This window comes from Megascapheus bottae, chromosome 10 (assembly GCF_031878675.1).
Source record: "Megascapheus bottae isolate mThoBot1 chromosome 10, mThoBot2.hap1, whole genome shotgun sequence".
In the NCBI taxonomy this organism is placed as follows: domain Eukaryota; kingdom Metazoa; phylum Chordata; class Mammalia; order Rodentia; family Geomyidae; genus Megascapheus; species Megascapheus bottae.
Genome location: NC_143518.1, coordinates 49,200,322 through 49,220,943, shown reverse-complemented (window position 1 = coordinate 49,220,943; position 20,622 = coordinate 49,200,322). Strand labels below are relative to the sequence as shown.

The 20,622-nt window shown below is 40.1% G+C and overlaps 1 long non-coding RNA gene across 1 annotated transcript; it reads right to left on the bottom strand.

Annotated features, from left to right (window-relative positions):
- Positions 1 to 5,712: 5,712 nt before the first annotated feature.
- On the bottom strand, positions 5,713 to 20,324 carry LOC150058401 (uncharacterized). Its single transcript, XR_016536803.1, has 3 exons — positions 20,232 to 20,324; positions 18,602 to 18,664; positions 5,713 to 5,789 (listed from the first exon to the last, which is right to left on the bottom strand). It is a non-coding gene; the product is annotated as an uncharacterized LOC150058401 (long non-coding RNA).
- Between the last annotated feature and the right edge of the window lie 298 nt (positions 20,325 to 20,622).

Genomic DNA, 20,622 nt, shown 5'->3' with positions numbered 1-20,622 from the left:
ATAGGAAAGAATTTATCCAGTATCAAACAGGAAAAAAATAGGGAAAATCAGGAAGGAATTTATTCAGTATAGCCATACTAAGAACATAAAGAGGGACCAGATATTCTCAATTCTGTCTTTGTGTCTGGGAAGCATTGGGGCTAAGCTTAATAGGTAGGTATAGTTACTTAGTCTCAGTCAACCATGTCTGTTGATTGTCATTTCAGGCCTGGGGCTATGAGGTTCTATTGGTTCCATTTCTGTCAGAGTGAACAATTCAGTTTCCAACCTGAGAGCACTGAATCTGCTTAGTGAAAGAGCCTCCGGTCCTGAAATGGAATGTTGGTTCCTCCCCCTTCCCATTAGCAGCTTTAGACAAACTTTTGAAATAATTAACACATCTACTTGTAGCACTGAGCAGGGATCTGACCAAATTTAAGGAGGTAAAAGAGATAGACACAAAATGAAAGCAAAGTTGTTATACTTGTTGTTATTCATTTGGCATCCACAGGCCAGGAGGAGGAGCCAGTACTGTTTGTTGTTTTGAGGGCAACCTAAAAGTAAATCCTCATCATATAACACCACATTGAATAGAAAAGAAGACATGGAAAGAAGACAGATAAAATCCCTATACCCATCCAATTATGCTAAATTTCTTTTTATTGTTGATATGATTGACTGGAGCAGGAGATTATAGGTAATTGTTGGTTTGTCACTATTGAAGTCTTAAGAACAGAAGAAATGACTCCTTATCAGGAACACCTTTGGAAGAAAAGAGGAGTTGAATGGCCAAATTGTCAACCCCTGAAATTCTATACTTTTGACTCTGAGGCAAGAGCGATCTGGTGGGGTGGGGAGGGAGGAAGGGAGAGAGGATGGTGGATGTGTGGATGGACAATGATTCTCACTTCTTAAGCAGTGGCTACAAAGGAAATATTGCATAGAAAGTTCAATACGCTGGGAGTTTGGCCTAGTGGTGGAGTGCTTGCCTAGCATGCACAAAGATCTGGATTTGATTCCTCAGTACCATATACATGGAAAAAGCCGGAGATGGTGCCATGGCCCACGTGGCAGAACACTAGACTTGAGCAAAAGTACAGTGCTCAGGCCCTGAGTTCAAGCTCAGGTCTGGCAAAAGGAGAAGGAGGAAAAGAGGAAGGGGAAGGAGAAGCAGAAACAGACTCCGTGTGCAATGATACAGTGAAAGAGTACGCACTAAGAACACAGACTATAACTAAAGAGTCTAGCAAAACTCTACCTCAACAACTCTTCTTTTTTTTTTTTTTGGCCCCCTTCTCTCTTTCTGGCCCCGCTCGCTCCGGCCCCGCTCGCTCCGGCCCCGCTCGCTCCGGTCAGGCTCGCTCCCGCTCGCTCCTGGCCCCGCTCGCTCCGGCCCCGCTCGCTCCGGCCACCACTCGGTCAACAACTCTTCTTTGATCATGAAAAATGGGAAAATTGGGGCCAGGAGTTTAGCCTATTGGTAGAGTGTTTTCCTAGCATGCACGAAGACCCAGCTTCAATTCCTTGGTATCACATACATAGAAAAGCTAGAAGTAATGCTGTGGCTTAAGTGGTAGAGCACTAGCCTTGAGGAAAAGCCCTGAGTTCAAGGCCCAAGATTGGAAAAAAAAAAAAAACCAGAGTATCACAGCCTTTCCTGCCTGGGCTCACTTTGTACCCTGGTCTTCAGATCTCAGCCTCCTAAGTAGCTGGGATCACAGGCATGAACCACCGGTGCCTGGGTCCCGGGAGACTCTTACCACCAGTTAATCACAGGAGAGAAAAAAGAAAAGAAAAATGGGAAAATTAAATATTCCACCTAATGAGGCATCTAGGATCTGAAAGGGAAAAGACAGGATAAATCTTTCGAGGCATTCTCAAATACCTATTTCATAGTTCATATGTTAAAAAAATAAAGAATAATCAATTAGGGAGTTAGGGATTCTGGTAGAATTTTGGCTGCCAAGCAACACACAGATTAAAATGCTGAAAGTATTGCAATTTTAGTAAGTTGATGTTTAGGGAAAAACAATATATGTAAGTACTATTTGCACAATCTAATAGGCGGAGTACTGGTGGCTCATGCCTGTAATCCTTGCTTCTCAGGAGGCTGAGATCTGAGGATTGTGATTCAAAGCCAGCCCAGGCACAGAAGTCCATGAGATTCTTATCTCCGAATAACCACAGGAAAACTGGGAGTGGTGCTGTGGCTCAAGTGGTAGAGTGCTAGCCTTGAGCTGAAGAGCTCAGGTACAGCACACAGGCCCAGAAGGCCCATGACCAACAACAACAACAACAACAACAATAATAATAATAATAATAATAGCTCATTTTTTGAGTGTGCACCTAACTCCATAGTTATACAGAAAAGAGCCTTGGGATGCCTACCAGCTGTGAGCACTGAACTTCAAGCACTTCTAAACAGACCTATGCACCCTTTGCAATTAATTTTTATCAACTGCTTTTCAGAAAGTAGCCTGTATTGCCCAATTTGGCCACAGACAAAACCAAACTAAGGCAAATGCTTTCATCCATGTGTTGGGAAAGCTGAGAAAAAGAGCAGAGTCACATTCTACTGAATGTTATTTGCAGCTTTATGTTTCTAGAGGACTTCTCATATTTAAGTTGCTTTTTTCTTTTTTAGTCTTAACTTGGTCTATTTCGTTACCTTTTCTTCAATAGTTCTTTAACTTTCTTACAATGTTTCAAACTAAAATAATGCCTAAAAGACTTGAGACTCAATTAATGGTCATTCTTTCCCTTTAAAAGTAGTATTTCGAGGGGCCAGGAGTTTGGCCTAGTGGTAGAGTGCTTGCCTAGCATGCACGAAGACTGGGGTTCGATTCCTCGGTACCACATACATAGAAAAAAGCAGGAAATGGTGCTGAGGTTCAAATGGTAGAGCTCTAGCCTTGAGAAAGTCCAAGGATAGTGCTCAGGCCCTGAGCTCAAGCCCAGGACTGGCAAAAAAAAAAAAAAAAAAAAAAGTAGTATATCGAGCGGGAGGGGAAGGTAGATGAGATTCAAGGCAATGGATTTACCTGGCAACCTCTTCTACTACCAGGGTGGGGGCGGGAGGGAGTGAACATTTGGTAGACCTCCAGCACCTGTAAAAATCAAGCAATCACATATGATGGGAAATTGATGCAGTAATGAGCTCATTTGTATTCCCGTTTGCGGCTCCTCTACTGACTTCTCTTGGACTGCTTAGCTAAAGCCTTTTGATGGAATCTGACACAACCTCCACAATCTGGAGGGTTCTATTTTCCTTTTAAGGCAATCTCAAGACCTATTACAACCCACCATATCGGTCCTTAGAGAGAAATCCAAAGAAGATGGAGAGCAGGTTTAGAAAAATGAACTTATAGGGAAGCAATAATTCCCAAAAACTGAAAAACTTCCTTAATTCAAACTAATTAGATATGAAGGCCAATCTGAAATAGGGTAAATCTCAAATAAAATACTCTTAGGATAATAGCACCCAAATCCTTAGGTGGAATGGGATATTTTTTCAATTAGCATCAAATGGTATAAGATGATAAAATTATTTCTAAATAGAGAATCTGCTTTGGTGAATAACTATGGTGATGTCACACGATAATTATTAGCATGCAGACTCCTAAGGCACTAGTCTGTTTGCTCAGTCCTTCATAAGCAATATAAAGCAGCATCAATAATATTTTTGCAGAGTTCTTATCCAGAGTTAATATTACCCAACTTATCTTCCAAATACAGATGATCAAGCTCAGTCCAAACATCTGTCTATCCAGACACTTGTAAAGTGACAGTAAATCTCAGAACTTGAGCCCCTTCAAAAATCGCCAAGGTATTTTCCTCTTAGCAATAGCTAGGTAGAACTACAGGCCACATCTTACTTTTATTTTTCAAATACAGTAGCACTATTTTTGTTCTGACAAACCTGGACAGTGATCCTCCTGCTCTTGCTTCAGTGTAGATGGAATCACACACACACGCACACACACACACACACACACACACACACACACACACACACCTAAGTTTTTATTGCTTGAGATGAGGTGTTGCTTTTTTGCCCCGGTTGCTCTGAAACTCTGATTCTCCTGATTTCAATCTTTACGTAGATAGAATTACAGGTGTGTCACATAGATAGAATTACAGGTGTGTCAGTGAGTGTGCACTGTTCCAAATGAATTCTTATGCACCTTTTTAAACAAGAACAAGAACACACTGGACTTCCACTATTTCACATTTTACTTTGATAATCTTACAAACAGGGGATTTTTTTTTTTGCCAGTCCTGGGCTTGAGCTCAGGGCCTGAGCACTGTCCTTGGACTTTCTCAAGGCTAGAGCTCTACCACTTGAGCCTCAGCACCACTTCTGGCTTTTTTCTATGTATGTGGTACCGAGGAATCGAACCCGGGTCTTCATGCATGCGAGGCAAGCACTTTAACCACTAGGCCAAACATCCGGCCCCAAACAGGGGATCTTAAGAGTCCACCCTGGAAGAGTTGGGAATGCATGGTTCTAACTAAACTCAATGCTTTCTCTCTCTTACCATGTGCCTAATACAATAGCACCAAGGAAGCTTTGATGAACCTTAGTGAGATGTAACCAGAAGTGAACAAATGGAAGCTGATCCCAAGTGGGGGAAATGTGCTAATGCCTGGGTGCTTGAAAAACGAGCACACTCCGGGCTTCCTGAGATGTGCAAATCTGCAGGACATATTGTTCCTACAGGAGGAGAAGGCAGCAGCAGGGCTCGCCAGCTTGTGGTCTCTAACAACACATGTGGTAGGAATTGTCACCTATCCTACAGCTATATTTTATACCTGAATGAGCCTTTGTCCAAACACAAAGTGTTCCTTTGCTGAGACACATCTGGGCTGCTGCTTCTCCTGGAGTTCCGAGATTAGCTGGCCACATTCCAACAAAGATGGGTTGGCCAATGTGTGTGTGTGTGTGTGTGTGTGTGTGTGTGTGTGTGTGTGTGTGTATTTAGTCTTTCTCATAGTGTCAGGCAGTGTTTGGAAACCCCAGAGATCAAGGCTTAGGAAGAATGGTAATATTAGTATGCATGCTGTTGCTGTCATCATCAGAGAGAATTGTCTCCCGTGAGTGCCACCTCATCTGAGATACTACCACTTGATGGCATCCTACAGCAGTCTCTCCTATCTGGAACATCTCTTGTAAATCCCACAGCCTGCTTGGAAGCACCTTCTACCAATTGCTACCTCACCACCACCCACCTCATGTCTCTTTCATCTGATTCATCCTCTCCAAAAGCAGGGTCAGGTTTTGACCCAGCTCATGTGACTTAAGGCTCAGCCTGGGGGTGGGGTGGGCTCCACCTAAGGATTCACACAGACACAGCCATGGCAGCTCACACAAGTGATGCACAATCTGGACAGCAGATTACCTGGGCTCACACTGCCCCCAGGCAAGTGATTTCAATTCTTCAAAGCTCTTTCTCCCAGACTACAGGTGAGCCTGGTAGCACCTGTCATGTGAGATGACAACTGGAAGAGCTTGAAGGGTCCCAGGAGTGACTGTGGAGGGCCTGGCCGAGCATAGAACAGTGACGTTATAATCTGAGATTATAACTCACACACTGGAAAGATTATAATGTTCACTCACTAGAAGGAAGATGACAGAATTACATGTGTTCTCAAATAAGTTTATTATCAGACTCCGCTCACCCAATCTCCCTGAGAATGCTCAGAAAGGGATGCTGTCACTTGACCAGAGGAACTTCCCTTTGTTTCTGCTCCTGTTGACTAACTCTTTCCAGCGTTTGAGGCCAAGTCTCTTTCTCATTTACTCTTCTTATCTGCAGGGAAACAGGGACAGTCACTGAGAGCCTGGTCTTGGAAGGAAGACTCTGTGTAACTATCTACACTACACATCACTTTCCTTTGGGTGCTGGTAGGGGTGAAGAGTTCCACATCAGAAAAGCATTATGAAACTTACAGGAAATGTGAGAGAGGGAGAGAAAGGAGGAAAGAATAGAGGGGAGACAGAGAGAGAGAGAGAGAGAGAGAGAGAGAGAGAGAGAGAGCCCTTCATATATGCATCAGACTAGTCCATTATCCAGCCCATTAAAGAGAAAGATGCCCACACCAACTCTACCCCTAACTTGACCTTCTTCCTACAATCCTCTTGCTTTTACTTTTCCTCAGAATATGAGAGGGAAGGCTACCTTGATCAGCTCTAAGGTCCCTTGGAGTCAGAAGACTCCGTTAACCAGACAAATGCTTGTTAGTGATGTACCTGCACTGACACATATTGGCATTAGGATAGTATTCACATCCGTGAAATGTCATACATGTAGCATCAGTGTTTTAGCAATATAGATAATCATAATTCTCTGTTCAATAGGAGGAAGTTCAAGAAATGTCCAAACTATAATCCTTCAGGTTTGGTGAGTGAATCAGGGTCCTTGTTATAAATGACTGCTTAGGATAGAATATCTCACTCACACACATACACACAGTAACACAGTATAGCCTCAAATCACTCTCTCCTGACTCCTCTGTTTTCTTTCCAGGTCTTCCTTCCCTCCATTTCCTTTCCCTCTTCTATATCTTTTTTTCCCTTCCTTCCTCTCTTTCTCTCTCTCCCACAGTTCAGGAAGGACATCTCAGGAATGTTGCAGTGTTGAAACTTGAAGAATCTTCATGTAAGATCCTTTCACACCACCACCAATAAATACTGCAATATTGAGCCTAAGCCTATATTTTTATTTTTTTAAAGAATGTTCTATGCTCTTCAAAGCAATGTTTCTTTGGCAAACATATTTATCAACTGGTCAGTCTCACCACCTTCCTGTGCACCTCTTAATTTTCTGCAGGACAGATTTATACACTCCAGATGCTGAGCTGGAGCTGCTATAATTCCACCTGTCACATCTGGCACTTTGGCACGCCAGGCCGGAAGCTTCAAAGTTGCATCTCTGCTCCATGCGTGGTTAGACTGCTGGCTGCTGCTTTATCTCCTTGGATGTAATTTTCCTTTGATTCACCTATAATTCTGAAGAATTGATGCATTTGTATCCATTTTGAATAAGGTTCTATACAAATGCTTCATTTGATCTCTGAGCAGACCCTTTTATTTCCTCTTATGTGGCCTCGCCTTTAATTCAGGCATAAGCCTTAGAGCAACTCAGAACCACTGTGCCTGATTCTTTGCACAAGCAGGTTTGTTTGTTCCAAGTATGCTGCTTCTTGTTCTTGGGAGAAGAAAAGAAAGGAATGGGGGGGGCATTCATGTTCCTGAATTTGAGGAGAAAGGAGGGACCGGCAGGTGCTGGCTGCCAAAGTCTACCCCATCTCTTTTGCATTCAAATGCTACTCTAAAGTTACACTCCCAAACTTTTCAAAGAGCCTGTTCCTTTTGGACAGAGGTACCACCTAGGAAATATGATGCACTGCTACACAGCATTGTTATTATTCCTTAAGGTGGGTCCTGACCAAACCTTCACCGCCTAAGTGCTTTGAATAGGCCTGGCATAATCATGGTGCCTAGAACTAAAGATTCTAAGAGATCTTTCTTCAAGAAAAAGTGTACACATCTGATTTCTTTCAACAGCTTCCCAAACTTTTTTGAATAAGTATCTTCTGTAAAGAGCATTAACCTTTTGGCTTGCTTTCAAAGCCAGGCCAGGAGTGCTGCTTTGAAGTTACAGTCTCAAGTCCACTGCAGGACAGGACAAAATGGCCCTGATATAGCCCAATGACCTCTTCAAGCTTGGGAAACTGAGCATTCACTAGCAAGACTAGCAGTTTGCCTGAACATTTCAAACAAGCTCATATACATAACAGGGAAATCCTAGAATAATTTTCCTCAAAACAACAACTTTTATTCTGCTGTACACCTGTGAAAGAGTATAAGATACAAGTTGGTAAATAGATTTTTCTTAAAAAGTTTCAGCAGATAAGAAACATATCTTTAGAGAAGCAATTTAAACCAAGCATTAGCAGAACATACTGCATTGCAAAAGATTAGAAAACTAACCCAATAGAAGATCAGATACTGCAGGGAGTATTTTCAATTGTGGAAGTTAAAAATACCCCAAATGTGACTACTCAGTTTGTGGCTGCGAGCACAAAAACAACCAAGTCCTCCTCATCATCATCATCTCCTCTTTCTCATCCTCCCCTTCCTCTTCCCCCTTCTCCTCCCCTTCCTCTTCCCCCTTCTCCTCCCCTTCCTCCTCCCCCTTCTCCTCCCCCTTCTCCTCCCCCTCCTCTTCCCCCTCGTCCTCCCCCTCCCCCTCCTCCTCCTCCTCCTCCTCCTCCTCCTCCTCCTCCTCCTCCTCCTCCTCCTTCTTCTTCTTCTTCTTCTTCTTCTTCTTCTTCTTCTTCTTCTTCTTCTTCTTCTTCTTCTCTATGAAGGAATAGACTGTACTGCTATCTCACTGGCCTACCAGAGACCTATAGCAATAGGCCAAATAAACATTTTCTTTTGGTAATTTCTTCACCTTTGTCATTTCTTTATAGTGATAGAAAGCTAAAATGGTATCATAAGACAATTATTTAAGTACTGACATTCAATCTCATTTTCTTAAATGTCATTATTTTTTCACTATCCTTCCTACAGTGAACATGTAGACATGGTATAGCAAGTCCCTCATCTTCTTCAGATTTAATATTCACAAGGGACTCCTGAAGTCTGCTGCCTTTCCTTTTCCAATGTGCTAAAAGACACTAAGAAGAAAGGTGTGCATCTCATAGGAAGGGACTTCAAAAGAGCTTAAGTAGCTTTGCTGTCTCCTGTCTGCAGGTGGACATTCTATGCAAAATGCAAAACTTCTTAGTGATGAATTCATATTTGGACTCACCGTTGTAACAATATAATGTGACAACAGGACTTTAAGAATGGACTTTAGAAAATAACCGTATAAAGTATTTAAGCCAGGCATGGAGACTCATGCCTATAATCCTAGCTACTCAGGAGGCTGAGATCTGAGGGTCGAAGTTCAAAGCCAGCCTGGCACTAAAGACCATGAGACTTCGTCTCCAATTAACCACTACAAGACTGGAAATGACACTGTGGTTCAAGGGGTAGAGCGGTAGCCTTGAGCTGAAGACCTCAGGGACAGCACCTAGGCCTAGAGTTCAAGCCCTACGATGGACAATAAAAAGGTATTTATAACTTTTTCAAGTTATACTTGTCTATCTCTAAAATCATCACAGCCCTGAGAGGATCATAAATGTTTCAGCAATCTATTCCCTAAATTTCTTAGAATAACTCTATGGTATATTTGCTTTGGTGAAGTCGAATTTTTTAAGGATTGCTAGTCCTTTTATCTGTTTCTTCTATAAGCCAAATTAAATTAGTAGGCATGAGATAACTTGAAGTATTAGATATTTCAAAAGGGGCTTTGACATTAGACAAATGATCTGATGTTTATTCTAATACATACCTTCCATCAGTCTCCAATCAAAATAGTTTAATAGTTTTTACATAGCAATTATGTTTTCAGTATTGATATATGCCTTGAATTCCAGCAAGAAAAATTGAAGAGTCTAAATTCACAACTCCCTAGCTCTCACATAAGAAGTTGGAAGGCAAGAATTTTACTATCAAAATAATGCAGAAATTTCATAAGCTACTAAAAACTAATTTAATACATATTCAGATAATAATAACAAGGCTTATTATATACATTCTGGCTAGCAAAATACAAACCAGAATGCCTATGTTCAAATCACATTTCTTTGAATTTTCAATTAAGCCTGTATCTTAGCTATAAATCTTTGGAATACTCAAGTCTTTTGGTTTCCTTATCTTTTCCCTTAGGTAGTCCCCAAATCACCAATAATCAATGTTTGAGATCAACCTAATTCTGGCCTGTTACACAATCTACTTGACCTTTATAATGTTTCTGTTCTCTGTTTCATATATGATTCCTTCTTTCATTTTATAATACTTTGCAATGGTCCACTTTTGCTGTAGTAACAATTCCAATATCTCAAGGGTTGATAAGAATAAATGCTTACTTTGGCTTATAGAACTCAAAGGCAGAGAAATGTCAAATAGGCCTTTCTAGGATGTTCTGGACTTCTCTGGCCCAAACCAATTGATGTGTCTTCACATTCTAGCATTCAGGACAAAGCACTAATGATCCAGGGCACGTGGTTCTCCTAAAAGAGGTAGAACATCAAAAGTTGGGAGAAATCAGTCAATCCACAGAAGCACATTCAAAGCTTCTTCTTGGATGAACATGTATCCTGTGGACGCATTTCTCCTCAGAAGGAAAACTCACATGGCCAAGGTAGAGATAAATAGGGTAGGAAAAATACATCCCAACTAAAGAAAGTGAAGCAAAAGTAGAGAGTGAATAAAAAATATTTTAAAAAAATTAGAGAGTGAATGAACAGATTTATCTACCTTGTTTTCTTTCTGAGAACTAAAGTGTTATCCAAACACATCCTGACACTTAAGGCCTGAGATTTCATGATCCAGAAACCTGTGGACTTAAAGGACATATTTTTCTTTCCTCCTTCTAATCCTTACCTATCCACCCAGCCTATACTGACAAATCAAGAGCAAGGTAACTACAATGAACTGAATGCTTCATTGAAAAAGGGCGGAATAGCAAACCCCAGTCCACAGCCATTCTAAAATCTCACCGAGCAAACAGTGCAGGTAGAAAATGTGTCTTGATAAAGGCCCACTGAATTCCACTCTCAGGGTATACTCGCCTGTTTATTATTCTTACTATATCTTCCCCTGCTCTACAGGAGCTCCATCACTTTTTATTGTTATTATCCTTGGCCAGATCAGAAATGGGTATCAGGAAACAGGCTTTCCTGATGGTCCAGAAGCTTCCTGAACCTGTGTCACATCCCTATAACGTCAGGTGGCTTTACATCTCAGGACATGTTTGTCAGTTCATACCACAGCACCTCTAGAAATAACACAGGGGTATTTTAAATGCTGAGAGGTTTTTTGTGTATTTATCTTTTCTCTAGTTGATTCTAGTTTACATGTCAATCGCCATGCACACAATTCTTTTTAATTTGTGTATCTCACTTTCTACGTATTTTTTTTCTCCCTTACTTGATGGTATTTCTAATTTGTGAGGCTTCAGTATGGCCCTGCCCTTTCTTTGCTCTGAGTTATTTTGTCCAATTGAAGTGATTTTCGGGGAACTATTCTATTAATCCAATCACACATCTGAACAAAAGGTGTGAGAGCCATGTGCTTGATCTGGTCCCGTTCCCAGGCGACCCCCTTCTTCCTCTCAGTTCGCATGTTAAAATAGAAAATATTTTTTGGGTGGAAATGAGATACAGGAGTATAAATTCAATCAACAAGTCCTTCCAGTCCATATTACAAACAGGCAAATGGTTTTCTCAGCTCAGCTTTTTCGTGGAATGTCTTATGGAATGCAGCTTATAGCAACCAATCCATGCCTTCACCAGCTTGTCTCAAAGCCCAGATATACAAAACCAAAGAATCAATGGGTATATTTTCCACCTATCAGTATTTTATCAAGAATTTCACTGGTGAATAACATAGCTTATCAGCTTTTCCGACTTCTTCCATACCCAAAGCAATGCCACATGTTTAAAGGCATTCTTATAGCAAACCTACTCCTCACACCAATTTTTATATTCATCAGCTTATGTTATAACAACCACAGAAATATCAGCAGCTTTTAACAGCTGCTAATGTTGATTTCTTTCTCAAATTGTATGAAGGCCATAGGTTATGAGTTCTAATGAGTTCTAATGAGTTCTTCTGGGCTCGCTGGTTTCTTCTGGGTCTCAGTGGGAACTGGTTGGCTTGTTGTGTCTCATTGATCTGGAGTCCAGGAAGAGTGACCACCCATTGCTTTGCTCTGGATGGAAGACAAGAGACCAAAAGGTAGACAAAACTAAAGCATGAGCCTACCAGCACATTTATAGCTTCAGCTTGGGCCTATTTGCAATTTATCCACAATCCAGTGTGGCCATGCCTAAGTCAAATGGCCAAATTCAAAGTCAGTGGGGTGTCAAATATATCAAGGAAATTGACAAGGACAGGGGAGGACACAAGTAACTGAGAACAAATTATATGGTCAATCACATCATCCACCAAGGCAATCACCACATTCTCCATCATATCGTTCTATACATACATGTATGTTGTGTATATATATATATATATGTGTGTGTGTGTGTGTGTGTATACAGCTAATATATATACTATATATACATACACACTAGACATACTATATAGACACTATATACCCATATACTATATAGCTATATATATAATGTGTGTTTGGGTATGTGCGTTTATGTATGTATAGCGAAACATTGGGATTCCATGACTACCTGAAATGCAGCAACAAGAGTAAAGCCTAGACTCTATCCATAGGTATAGATATTATCTCCTACTATAGGTTTTCAGTGTGTATGGATGCCTAAGATAAAGAAGAGTGAAAAAAAGATAGAGACTCTAAAACATATGGACACACAGAGAACACACAGTGATGTGAAGAGATCTTGGGTATTTACAGAGTCTTAAAAAGATGGGATAAAAATGTATTGATACAATCCTGAGAAATTATACTTTGATTTACAGTATAACGAGGATTGTCAAATATGAATCAAGTACCTAGGAGATAAGCCATGCTTATAGGCATTCCCATCTTAATAGTAAAGTGTTCACCAATTACCAAATCAAGAATGATGGAGGTCAAAAACAACAACAACAAAAAAGATAGACAAGTCAGGTAGTGGTATGGCTCATACGGTAATCCTAGCTACTCAGGAGGCTGAGATCTGAGGATCACAGTTTGAAGCAATCCTGGATAAGAAAGTCCATGAGACTCTTATTGCCAATAAAAGCTGGAAGTGGTAGAGCGCTACCCTTGAGCAAAAGAAGCTTAGGGATAGCACAGCACCCAGAGTTCAAGCCCCCAAGATTGGAAAAGAAAGAAAGAAAGAGAAAAGAAAGAGAGGGGGAGGGAGGGAGGGAAAGGATGGTAGGAAGGAAGGATGGAAAGAAGGAAGGAGAGAGAGAGAAAGAAAGAAAGAAAGAAAGAAAGAAAGAAAGAAAGAAAGAGAGAAAGAAAGAAAGAGAGAAAGAAGGAGAGAAAGAAAGAAAGAAAGAAAGAAAGAAAGAAAGAAAGAAAGAAAGAAAGAAAGAAAGAGGCGGAGAGGGGAGGGAGGGAAGGAAGGAAGGAGGGAAGGAAGGAAGGAGAGAGAAAGAAAAAGAAAGAAAGAAGGAAGGAAAGAAAGAAAGAAAGAAAGAAAAGAAAGAAAGAAAGAAAAGGGGAGAGAGAGGAAGGGGGAGAGAGGGAAGGAAGGAATGTGGACCTGATGAGTGATGTTGCCACTTACTGTGAGAGGATGAGGAGCTAGCATACATGGGAGGAGGGTTGCACTGGATGTGCGCTGCACTGGAGTTCACGTTGAGTGAGAGATGATGTGTGAGCACCATGGCAATGGGATGGTCAAATGGCCTAGAAGACATTTTGGCTTACTCTGCTTGGATATTTTAGATAAATAACTTAACTGTGCTTCATGAGCTAGAGAAACGGTGCTCACTGTATTCTGGCTAGCCTACACAGACACAAAGGAAGTTCTCTTCAGAAATGCCATAGATCAAGCAGCTGAAACACAAAAGCTGACTTTCATCGGCCTTATTTAAGAAAACTCCTTTGCTCAATATTGAGCCAAGAACGAGTCTGGCTCTCACAAGTCCCTCTGCAGTCAAATGGTCTTACTAGTGAGAATTTACCGTTTAGAAGGTATTTTGCATTTTGGAAGGTATTTATGGGTAGCATTTTAGAAAGTGTTACAGATTAAATAACCATACAGTTTATCATCCAAATCGGGAAAATTTTGAGAGTAAAGGTACATTATTCCAGGGACAGAGGAGAAGAAACTAGGATGATTCTTAAGAGATTTGCTTTCCAAACCAAGAGCTTTATATTGTGTGATTGGTGTTCTTAATGTACTATGTTATTTCTCTTCTCTTTTGTTGCCCTTTGGTTAATCTCATATTGTTACAGTATCTGACTTTGTTACCTGGGATATCCTATATACTTTTATTTGAAATAGGAAAGGGAAGGGAGAAAACAAGTTGATTGGGAGGGAGTGGAGTGGGGAAATGGGCACAAAAACATGAGAAGGGGTGTCAATGTGTGAGAAGTAATGCCCCTACTACCTGGCGAATATAACTGTAACCCCTCTATACATTACAATAAAAAATAAATAAATAGTTCGTTAAAAAAAAAAACAAAAGACATATGGGTTCCAAAAGATAGACTCTACTTTCCCTCCCCTTGAATCCGAACCTGGCTATGTGATGTTCCAGCCAATAGAAGGTAGAGGAAGTAGTTGCTTAGCCTTTGCAGACCTAGCGTAAGCTTTGTAGATGCTATTCTTTTTGCTGTCTTCTTTGCTATGGAGAAATCTAACCTCTGAAGAATGCAAGGACAAGAAAAAAAATCTCTAAGTAAGATATGTGAACAGAACTTCCCAGCTGAATGAGGGAATCCAGACAATTAGTAAACTGCTGTCTTCCAATGTCACCTTTTGAAAAGTTTGTTACAACAAAAAATAATGGCTCACCCTCCTGATAGTTTACCATATACAATATTGCTTATGCTACTACTTTCCCAGAAAGGTGCTGTATTCAATTTTATCACAATTTAGCAGTCCTTAAAAAGGAAAAAAAGAATCAGTGATTCTTTTTTTTAAACAATTGCAACTGCTTGATACATTAGACACAATCTTGAATCTAAGTACCTGTATTTAGAAAGTGTTCTTTGAGGAATTTCTTGAGTTTTCTTTTAAAGAAGAAACCCACAAGTTAATATTTAAACTAACTTCTATTTCTATTTCTTTTTTATTTCTTTTGCAATCTTTTAACAAAATGTTTCCAGTGACTAGACTAACCTTAGAACTTAAAGAATCTATTGCACCTTCTTTCACGTATTATTATTTTTTACCTGTCCTGGGGCTTGAACTCAGGGCCTGGGCACTGTCTAGGGCTTTCTCAAGGCTAGCATTCTACCACCTGAGCCACAGCATCATTTCCAGCTTTTTCTGTGTATGTGGTACCAAAGAATTGAACCCAGGGCTTTGCACATGCTAGACAAACACTCTACCACTAGGCCACATTCCCAGTCCACATTCTTAATACTTTTTATTAAGTACTTTGAAAAGTCAGATACATTTATGTCACTCCAAAGTTCTTTAAAATTCCTAATGGCAAGTTTGCTATTTCATAACAACAGCAGGTAAGCCCTGCAAGATGATGATGACATTGAATAAAAGACTGGACACGGCAGAAATGAGGGCAGAAGACATGCCCCTGGAGGGTAAGGAAATCTTCTGAACTGGATGCTCCTCTATCTAGTCTGGCAGTAGGAACCTCCCAGAATCTACACACCACATTTGCAGAAATAACACATCAAACACTGAGTCTACAGTAACCTTTAGAAATTACATCTCTTTGTTATTTTTCTAAAGGAAATTTTCAATTAGAAGTCATCTCAGAAATGGCTTTAATAAGTATATTAATATCATTTGAAATTGCCACATGGAATTAAGATACCTGACAGCTCTACCTACTTGACAAATGCTTCAGAAGCAGAACAAAAGCAACCCTAAATGCAGACGGGTTTGTTTTTTGTTGTATTTTTTACTATTGTGAGAATTTTTCAACTAAGTTGCCTGACTTAATGCAGTTTTTATTATTATGGCTATCTAAACGGCAAAGGGAACTTTATTGAAATAATATTAATGATTCCTGCTATGCACATATTGTCAGGAACTATAAAAAGGTATCATTGTGTTAAGTGCTCTATGAAGATAGAGTTCAGGATGCAAATGTTTTATCTGTGAGCCAACATCCACAGCATTACTTTTGTCACGTTGCCACCTGAACGTACTCTTGTTGCCTATCAGTCAAGGAATAAAGCCCTAAAAAGACCAAAGTGAGAGGCAATCTGATAACTCACTTACTACATATGTTCCTATTCCTTTCTATTACCTTTTCCCTTAGTGGTTGTTCATAAGCTCAGTTCTTCCATCTGCTATGGTCAGCGATTCCTTGATAATTTGCCCAGTTTTTTTTTTTTAACTCAGATTTAAAGGCATTTTGCTCATGTGGCATGCAACTCAGATTTCGTTGAGAAAGAGGATGCGTGTTTTTGAGACTCACAGCCTTGGATTGGATTTGTGGTTTGTGGTTCTACCACAAACCAAATGCATGATCTTGGATTATTTCAAATTCTGGATTTCTGCCTACAAATATTTTCTTGGCTGTGGTGTGAGGAAAGATACATTAAGAATAAAAATCACACCAACCCAGATGCCCCTCAGTAGATGATTATATCAAGATGTGGTACTTATACACAATGGAATTCTATGCTGCCATCAGAAAGAATGACATCGCCTCATTTGGAAGGAAATGGAAAGACTTAGAAAAAAATCATATTAAGTGAAGTAAGCCAGACCCAAAGGAACAGAGACTCAATGGTATCCCTCATTTGTAATAATTAGTACACATCTAGGACTCTTCTAGCAGAAGATTATAATAGTGCAAAACCTAGATACATAAGGCCATATAGGATCTCCAAGATATGGAAACAAGAGCTTTATTTTGTGTGGTTGTTGTTCTTTATATACTATGTTATTTCTCTTCTCCTTTGTTGCCCTTTGATTGTTGCCCTCATATTGTTACTGTGTCTGACTTTGTTACTTGGTATATTGCATATAGTTGAAATAGGAAAGAGAAGGGGGGAAAACAAGATGATTGGGAGGGGTGGGGGGGGAAATGGGGACAAAAACATAAGAAAGGATATCATTGTGTGAGAAGTAATTCACCTACTATCTGGCGAATGTAACTGTAACCCCTCTATACATTACCTTGATAATAAAAAATAAAATGAAAAAACAACAATCACACAAGATAAAGCTCTTTCTTCAAGGATATATTTTCTATTTCAAATTAAAGAAAAATTCTTCTGTGCACTGGTGACTCACATCTGTAATCCTAGCTACTCAAGAGGCTGAGATGTGAGGATCATGATTCAAAGCCAAGTCAGGCAGGAAAAGTCCATGGATCACTTATCATGAATTAATCATAGAAAAATCTGTAAGTGGTGCTATGGCTCAAATAATATAGTTCTAGCCTTGAGCAAAAGGAGCTAGCTCACTATTTACCATAGCAAAGATATGGAACCAACCCAGATGTCCCTCAGTTGATGAAAGGCTCAACAAGATGTGGTATTTATACACAATGGAATTCTATGCTGCTGTCAGAAGAAACCACATCACCCCATTTGTAAGGAAATGGAAAAAATTAGAAAAAATCATAGTAAGTGAAGTAAGCCAGAGTCAAAGGAACATAGGCCCAATAGTCTCCCTCATTTGTCATAATCAGTAGAAACCTTGGGCTCTCCTAGCAGAGATTTACAATAGAACAAAATCTAGAGACATAAGGCCAAATAGTATGACACTAAATGAAAGGACCTCCAGGAGAAGGAAACAAAAGCCCTATAATTAGATTGTTGTCCTTATTGTACTATGTTATCTCTCATCTCTTTTGCCATCCCTTGGTTATCTCATATTGTTACAATATTTCACCTTGTTATTTGATATATTTTATATGTGCTTAATTGGTTATTTGAAATTGGATAGGGAAGGGGGGGGGGAATCAAATGAGTAGGGGAAGGGTGGGAGGGAAATGGGGACCATGTCATGAGAAAGGGTATAAATGTTTGTGAAGTAATGCACCTTCTAGCTGGTGAATATAATGTAACCCTTCTATTAATCACAATAAAAAAAATATAAATAAATAAATAAAAAGAGCTAGCTCACACACAGCACCCAGGTACAGAATTCAAGCCCCAGAACAGGAAAGAGTCTAGGGCCAGGGGTGTCAGAATAAGCTTCCCCAAAGTGAGAGTAATGAGAACTCAAAAACTGAGTAAGTAGGCATTGAAGAAGGATTAAGTGGATGTCAAAGAAAAGGATCTTTCAGAGAAGTGTGACTAAAATGTCATGCACATATATTTTTCTCACGTTTTTATTATCTTTAAGTATTTGTACAAAAAGAGTTGCCATTTAACAAAGCAGCTTATGAATACAATATATCTTGACCAATGTTGCCCCTTTCAACATTCTCCCCCATCCATACTTTGGTGGGGAGGAGTTGTTGGCTTTTTTTCAATGTAAGAAAGAAAACAACTCTCCAGAAGGCAGAAGGCCCAATCTGCCAATAAGTCAGGACCATAAATTGGGATATAAAGGTAGAGCAAAAATGAATGAAGGAAATATAAGTAGAGAGTAGGATCAGGAAAAGTTATAACAAATTCACACATTTTGATGTTTATCTTAAGGACAGTGGGAAATCATTAAAAAAATTAAACAGAGAGAAATGGTCAGGTTGGAGTTGTGAAAAAGCTCTGGCCATCACCATCCTCTATAACCAGACTTAATTTCCCCAAACTTTAATGAACAGAATTTATGTGGTGGAGGAGTCTGAAAGGAATACTTGTCACCTGACAGGTGATACTTGTGGGCTTCCAGAAATGCCCTTTCCCAGAGAGAAGTCCTTGGATGTATTGTCATTTCCATTTGCATTCTTCTCCCTTGTGGTCAGCATAGAACAGTCTCCTTCCACACATACCTTCAGTCTTTCAAACATGCAGAAGTCACCATCCTCAAGTCTCCTACTGATGATTTTTACTTTCTAATATTTGGAAAGAAAAGAAAAATCACAAAGCAAAAGGAGCCTACAAAGAAAAAGACTCGGCGTGGGGGGAGAGGGCAGGAGGCAGGAAGTGTGCTTAGAAAAAAATCTATACCAAGTGTGCAGTTTGAGCTGCATTTATCCCAAGATGACCATCCAGGCTGCTTGTGTCCCACGGCAGGGAAGGCCACAGGGTTTCTGTTTTGGTGGTCCTCACTCATCCCTCATTATAGAATTTCTCGGGATCTCTTCTTCAGGCTTCTGCTACCTAATCATTAGCCCTAGACAGCCTTTGAGCACATCCATAGCTTTCAAACAAAAGCTAGAAATAGAAATAGCAAAAACCACTCATGTATCTTTGGGCAGATGTACAGATTCTGACTTTCGTCAAGGAGAAGGACTCATTAAGTCTAAACCCCTAGATTCAGCCATGGCCGGTGTTTACGACAAGTGAAAAGAGGAAAAACTCTACAAAGCAAACTCCAAAAAGAGGGGAGTCCATCTGGTGTCAAATCACAATCCTGGAAATTGAATGTTTAATTCATAGAGTAAATTACAAGAGATTACTAGTACAAGTAGCTACAATGTCCTTAAAATTATTCTTTAACTGAGGAAAAGTTTTTTGACCTTTGGAGAAAATGCTTGCTTCTAGCTATGACTAAAAAGAGATTTCCTTCTTTCTCTGTTGTGTTAAGAATCTTTTCTTCTTATAAAGAAGGCACCACAGTGATTTATAACTGTCATAAAAGCCTGGAATCCTTTTGAGGTTAAGCTACTCAGCTATTCAACTTTTACTACAGAAACTTTGAAATTCAAAAAGAAAAAATAATGTAAGTTTTTGAAGGACATGTGTTGCTGTAGGTGATCCTGTTAATTAAAAGTGATTGCCTGCTAGGAAATCATACTTTAAAAAGTTTCATGAATTTATTAGAACCCTGAAGGTATCTTTGTATGCACAGAGCTTTACATGCCATTTATGCAATTTTGTTTCAGATCTGCTTAATGCGTAGCCAGTGCTCCCAGAGCAGCAAACCACACAGCTCGCATTCATATGTGTTTTGGCTAATTGAATTATGTGAAAATACATACTAATGAAGCATTCACAGAGGTGTTTGCTGAGTAGACTCCTGGTCTAATTTCATCTAAATTAGGAGCATCTTTCTATGGCAGATTAATGTTTCAGGAAAGGCTCCCTCCTTATAGAGAGGGGGTTACAAAAAAAAAAGCCTACCACATTGTCGAATGTTGTGATTCATTTTCTCCAAGCTAAAAAGCTCTCTGTGCACACCTGATGAGCACGTTACATGGTAGAAACCTAAAAGGCATTTTTAATAATAATTTTAATGCACTCTGCTAAGAAAGACCAGTGATGTGTAATTATCCAATCAGATTAATAAGAAAATTATTAATCTTCTCTTAAAAAGTGCGTGCGTGTGTGTGTGTGTGTGTGTGTGCCCCTCCTTTGATATACTTTTAAGAAGGATTGGTTTGGTTTGGGCTTAATGAAGATTATTATTTAATGGTCCTATTTGGATTTTTTTCAGCATGTCTATTTTGAAAATATTACCTCGTAACATGTGTGGCTGTAATTCTGCGATCCCCTGATGCTGGTATTTGAGAAACACGCTCTGGAAAAGCGGTGGTTGTTTTTCACAGGAATCCAGGGAGCTATCAACGTCGGAGAACGCGGCTGCGTTTGCTGGGGAGGTGGGCAGACAGCGAGAAGGCTCGCGCTGCGCTCTCCCCATGGCTAGCTCTCTGCAGTCAACTAATGGCTTACCAGGAACGAAGGAACCCCTTGCCCGCTCTCTGGCGGGTCATAAACACCAGGGGGAAGCTGCTTTGCTCTGCTCTGGGCCACATGCAAGGCAGCGTGCTGTACCGTGTGCTTTGCTGCAGGAGAGGTGGAGCCGAGATGGAGAAGCAGGACCCGCAGAGGCCAGAGAGAACTCGGCCCA